Below are 6,000 nucleotides of genomic sequence, written 5' to 3' on the forward strand. Positions count from 1 at the left end.
ATGGCCTGATAGCCCTCATAGGAGGCCTGTGTCCCAGCAGTGGGAATATGTATGGGCTGATGATGATGGTGATGATGATTTTTCAATGATGAAAATGACTATGTAATATGCATATTAAATATCGAATTAAATCCGATGTCAGTTAGCTTTTTGACTCCAATACTATACGTATTTTAATGTATTTTCAAATGATTTGAAAAACTTTATCAAGTAGACTGTTTTTTATATTTCTTACTTTATAACTTTTTACTGGATAAACCGATTTTAATGATTCATTCTTATATATATTTTGAAATAACCTTTGATGAGATTTACGCTATTTTTGCTAAAAGCATAACCAGGTTTGAACATTCTTTTGCGAACAGAACAATATTGAGAAGTCAAAGTTAATGTCCCCCATGTCGTTTTCTATTTCAGTCTCCAAACAACTTGTCTCATACTCTTCTAATTACATTCCCTTTTGCGTTTGGAAAACAATGGCAAATAGGTCCCAGGAATAAGTACGTCAACGAGATCTCATATTTTTTTAGGACTAGAAAAATGTTCGTTTGAAAGCGAAAAATAACACAGGTTTTCGCGTTTACGTGAAATTTTTTCTCGAATGATCTGTAATATAGTGTGGGGAAGGTTCTAAATAATTGGTTAGGAAAGTTTCCCGCCAAAAGTTTCTTACATTATCAGCTAATACTTTCGAGTTTGTGTGAAATAAGATTTTTTTTATACTATGTTTCTCTCTGTAGAGTATAATTCCCTCTATAGAATAAAAAACGGAAGTAAATTGCCGATAATAAATTTATTACAATTAATTTAAAAATGTATTACAATCTTAATTTATATTATTACAATTTTCAATTTATTGCTATTTATTATTCTTTATATGTATGTTAAAAACGCTTCATGTTTTAAATTATTTATTTATTGTGTTTTTGTTAATCGTTAGTTTTTTTTAATAGGCATGCCTAAACGAATTTCCAAAAAGTTTTCAGACCTCAACAAGATTAAGACAAGAAAAGACAAAAAAAGTTATGTGATAAGTCTAAAAGTTTTAAATAATTAATTTAAAATATACTTACGCTCATTTAGGGCGAAACCTCTGTTGCTATGCTGAAAAATGAAATAATGTACTAGGGTTGCCTCTTAAAAATTAAGGCCATGTGTACGAGTGTGTACAAATATTTTACTGGCATTTAAAATACTAAACATTTGTTCATTTGAAATTAGCAGCAATTATATGAAATAAAAGACTCAATTATTAGCTATTTATTGGTTCAAATAATATGATAATTAGGTTGACACTCTTAGAAGTTAATGCCTGATTTCAATTGAGATTTTTTATACTTCTCCGAAATATATTAATTATAAGGAGAGAAAACCCTTCTACAAGATATTATATTGAACTTTCTTAGAACCCTGACTTGTCTTAATCGGGTATCAAAATTGTGGGTTCAAAATCGATGTGATGTTATATGAAATGTGATAGAGTAAACAAATGAACATTATCATATAACTCAACGTCAAAATTATCGAAAGATCCCTTATAGGCCCTTGAATGTAGGTGAGGTCTAAAATATACTATTTTCTTTAACTTATCACTTGAAATAAGTATAAAGTTATTTTGAATGGATTTTTCTTACACTGTGAATCCTCTTCTCTTTATTCTCTTCTGTTATTATCCTAATAAGTTTCATAGTAAAAGTATTCGCTATTTTTTAAACTAAATTAAGTGCTATAGGGATACTTATTCCTCCCAAATCTTCCTCTCTCATCTCATACCCTAATTCCTTTTCAAATTACATCACATAATTTTACTATAAATTATTTTCCTCATTCAAACAAAGCTAATACATTTATCACCAAAATTATCCTTGTTAACACAAAAATAACATCGCATTTATAGGTGAAACAACTTATCCCACAGTGGCAACCCTAAGTGGATAGGACGGCGGCTGCTGTTTTTTCATTTACGAATATTTTCCTTGGCACACGATATTTTTTCAACATGTTTTCCCAGTTGTAAGATAAACTACACTCCATCAAATGTATCTATATTTTTTTTCCATTTTTCCTCCGAGTGACGTTCTAAATATTTCAGTTATTACTGTGTAATTTGGGAATGTAATACTGCTATAGGTATTAAGAGTGTGTTGTGTATGTCTGTTAAATTTTTACTCGTAACTTCTGGACGGATTTTAATGCGGTTTTGTAAAATATGTGTCTAAGTTAGTGTATAATATGGTATTTTTATTCACTTAATTAATTACTATATTTTAAGGATATTTTCAGTTAAGACTGACCTAATACTAAAAGAAAAGTATGATCTAGACTATATATAGCATTTTAGTTTTTAATTGAAAATGTTTTTAGTTCGATCTGTATAATGCTTACTTTGTTTTTGTTTGATACATTATAACCGGTTTAAATTATTAAAAATAAATATTTAATAATAAATTCATATTGTATATTTTTACTGAATGTTATGTATGACATAGTGAAAATAGACGCGCGATGTATCAATGGTAGCTTTTATACTTATTTCTTCCATTAGTAACAAACATACATTTTATCAGTATATTTATTTATAATTATTTCTTATAAGTAACATTAATACTTTCTCTTCTATATGTGGTAGTCGAGCATGCTTCGGCACGAATTGGGCCAGCTCGCACCGGGGAAGTACCACACCCCCACAGAAGACCGGCGTGAAATAGCAGTGTTTCCTTCGGGGAGTGGGGGAGCCGGAGGCCCATATCCTTTTCCTTAATCCCTCCCCAAAAAGTCGGCAATCCATTTGTTGAGGCGTAAGGTCCGCAATGGACCTTATGCCTCTCCAAATGTTCATGGGCGGTGGTAGCGCTTACCATCAGGCGTCCCACCAGCTCCATTGCCGACTATAACATAAAAAACAAAAAAAAAAGAATACACTGTTTCATTTAACATACTTTAATTGCACATATAGTTACATTAAACTTAACCCCAATTATCCTACCTTTCCTCTTAAAACAAGAAAAAACAAAAAAGAGACATAAATCTGATCAACCTGTTAATAAACAATAAATTCTAGATCGATTTATCTATGGTGCGCGACGAATGCGCCCGCGCCAGTCGCCCGTGACGTCACGGTTTGCCACTAATCGCCCAACTTTGGTTACTATAACGGTCAGCAAGTAGACTTAAAAAATATTCAAGTACTTGCTTGAAGATACGGTACAGTAGGTACCTAGGAGTCATTAAAAATGTGCTAATCGGTATTATGAAACTGACCGACTTTAAGTCACCAGTACATATTACTAAATAGTTACTGTCATGTAATATACAAATAAATCCCATACTAATTAATATGTGTTGACGAAAATGCGATTAATATATAATAAGTGTAGTAAATATAAAATATATTATTATCTATAGTAACGCAGTACTGATATTTCCGAAAACTAATGATAGATAGACAAGTGGGCCGATGAAACGGAAAAAGTGTAGAAAAGTAAACCTTCGATCCACGTGGATTTTATTTGTGTCTGAGAAATCTAGAGGACTTCCCAGCTTAGTGTACCATAATATATGTATGAGTCGATTTGTTTTACTGCTTAGTATTGCTTACCTTCATTTTATTTAGTTTCACCTGTGTGTTTGTGTGTGATCGACTCCTTAAAACTCTTCGACCCACTCTAAGCGAACAGATTTAATTCAATTTCGCAGGTTAGTAATTCAACTGTATACACTTATCAAGTATCGATGACAATACAATAATTTCACGAGTTTATCCTATTATTCTGATTAGGATCGCCAGAATTAAATAAATTCTTTACTGCTCTGTGCAGGAGCATACTGTCTGTATATCCAGTTAATTCCATCATTTATACCTGTCTTGGTTTTTTGAACCTTATTAGGAATTGAAAACAAACCCTAATCATAATCCTACTACGAACTACGAAAGTTTGTAAGGATGTGTGTGTGTTTGTTGCTCTTTCACGCAAAAACTGCTAAACCGATTACAATGAAATTTGGTACGTAGACAGCTGGACAACTGGAATAACATATAGGCAACTTTTTGTCTCGCTATTGCTACGGGATATGGACTTAGGCGGGTGAAAGCGCGGGGCACCAAGTTCTCTATATAACTAGAAACATTATGAAGTAGTTTTTAATCGTAACAAGTTCGCACAGAGTTTCAAAGTAATTGTAAAAGGACATAGGATGCGACAATTGCACACCGTTACAATGACGGCAAAAAGTTAATATGATCAGCGCGCACCGGTTTTTGTAAAACGTATTTGAGAGTTTGTCAAAAGAACTAACAAATTGCAGGAGTTGAATCATCGAATTCAGTTTTTACTCAGCGCTGAGTTGTGCTGATTAAATGGTTGATTGACATGTAGTTATAAGTTTTGCCTTCTGATACCAATGTCCCATTATGCTGAAGCTTTTTGTGTGTGATGTCATTTTAGTAACCGCACACACAATTTTAAATTAATATCTTTATCTTTCTTATAACATTCCAAATTTAATTGTTTTTTTCTATTAATGCGTAATAAGGGAATTGAATTATTTAAATCGATATTTTTGTTATTAATTAATGTATTTTATTTATTGAAATTTAACTGCACTTTGTGTTTGCAGTTTTTGCTCTTACTTCTTGTAAGAATTTAATAGCAATTTTCACCATTTTAATATGGAGATGGTAATATTTACTTTTTGTACATTTTGTTAGATTAATATATCAATACAAAGAGAAGAATTTACTTTAATAGATAAGTTTTAACACACATTTTGTGAACTTGGTAAAATTATTTTAAGCGGCACGCCGCACGTAGTATCTGAACTACTAAAAGTATCACGTACTATTTTTAAACGACGAACATAAAAGCCGTACTAAGAAAGTTCTCAATTTGCACCTGATTTTTTATATTTTTAACTGTTTTTTTTTTGTAAACAAGAGGGCAATCTTATAATTTACAACTTTATCATTAAGAATACATTATAAAATGGTTTGTAGGGTTTCGGCGCTGCGTGCTGTATAACAGGCCTTGGCTTAGTGCGACAGCAGAGGCTTTCACCTATTTTTCGGATAGTTTTTGCATTGTATAACTCATTTATTTTTAAGCATATATATCCTATCCTCTTTGGTGACAATAAAATTTTTTATTATTAAAATTAATCAATTGTGTTTTATACATTTAAATGTGCTATTTAATTTAAATGTGTTATAAGTTAAGCCCCAAGGTAATGAAACTCAGTGGGTTGTTGTAAAGAGGTTCAATTTCAGTGTTTTGTCGTTTTGCTGTTGTTATTTTTTGTGTTCGACTATAAGTGTTGAAGATAACTCACAAACACCGTTAATTCTAAGAAGTTTCCACGCCTGATAACGGACAGAACCAACAGTTCATATAAATCCGAGCGAGTTTCCAACAATGGAGCAAAAACGATCAAAAAGTGGATAGGCACCAAAAAACGGGCGCCGTAACAAAAACCAGATCGGCGGAACAAAAAATCGATATTGGATCGAATGATCGTCGCATCGGAAGCGTGACACGATAACGCGATCGCGTGGTACTCGATGCGAAATCGATTTTTGGTGCTTCTGCGGTTATGGTTTTGGTACGTTTCATACAAATAGGATGTCACGATTCAATCGATTTATTCAATTGATTCGCGTTAATTGTCACTACTTAGAATGCAACAAATTTAAAGACAGATTATTATAGGTTGCTTTTGCCGAAAAGACTAACATAGCTTATATATTACTAGATGCTCGTTCCGGCTTCGCCAGGATATCAAGATTCCGTCTTATCCCAAGCATTTATCGGGATAAAAAGTATACTATCACATAAGTAAGCTCATACCCTGTCTGTATAATAAATTTCATCAAAATCCGTTCAGCAGTTTCAGCGTGATTGACGCACTAACATCCAAACAAATTCTCATATTTATAATAATAGTGTGTTTTGCGACCCGGCCTGGCCGGGTACAATTATGCTCATATTATGCATATAGACCTTTCTC

The sequence above is a fragment of the Zerene cesonia genome, chromosome 7, assembly GCF_012273895.1.
Source record: "Zerene cesonia ecotype Mississippi chromosome 7, Zerene_cesonia_1.1, whole genome shotgun sequence".
Classification (NCBI taxonomy): domain Eukaryota; kingdom Metazoa; phylum Arthropoda; class Insecta; order Lepidoptera; family Pieridae; genus Zerene; species Zerene cesonia.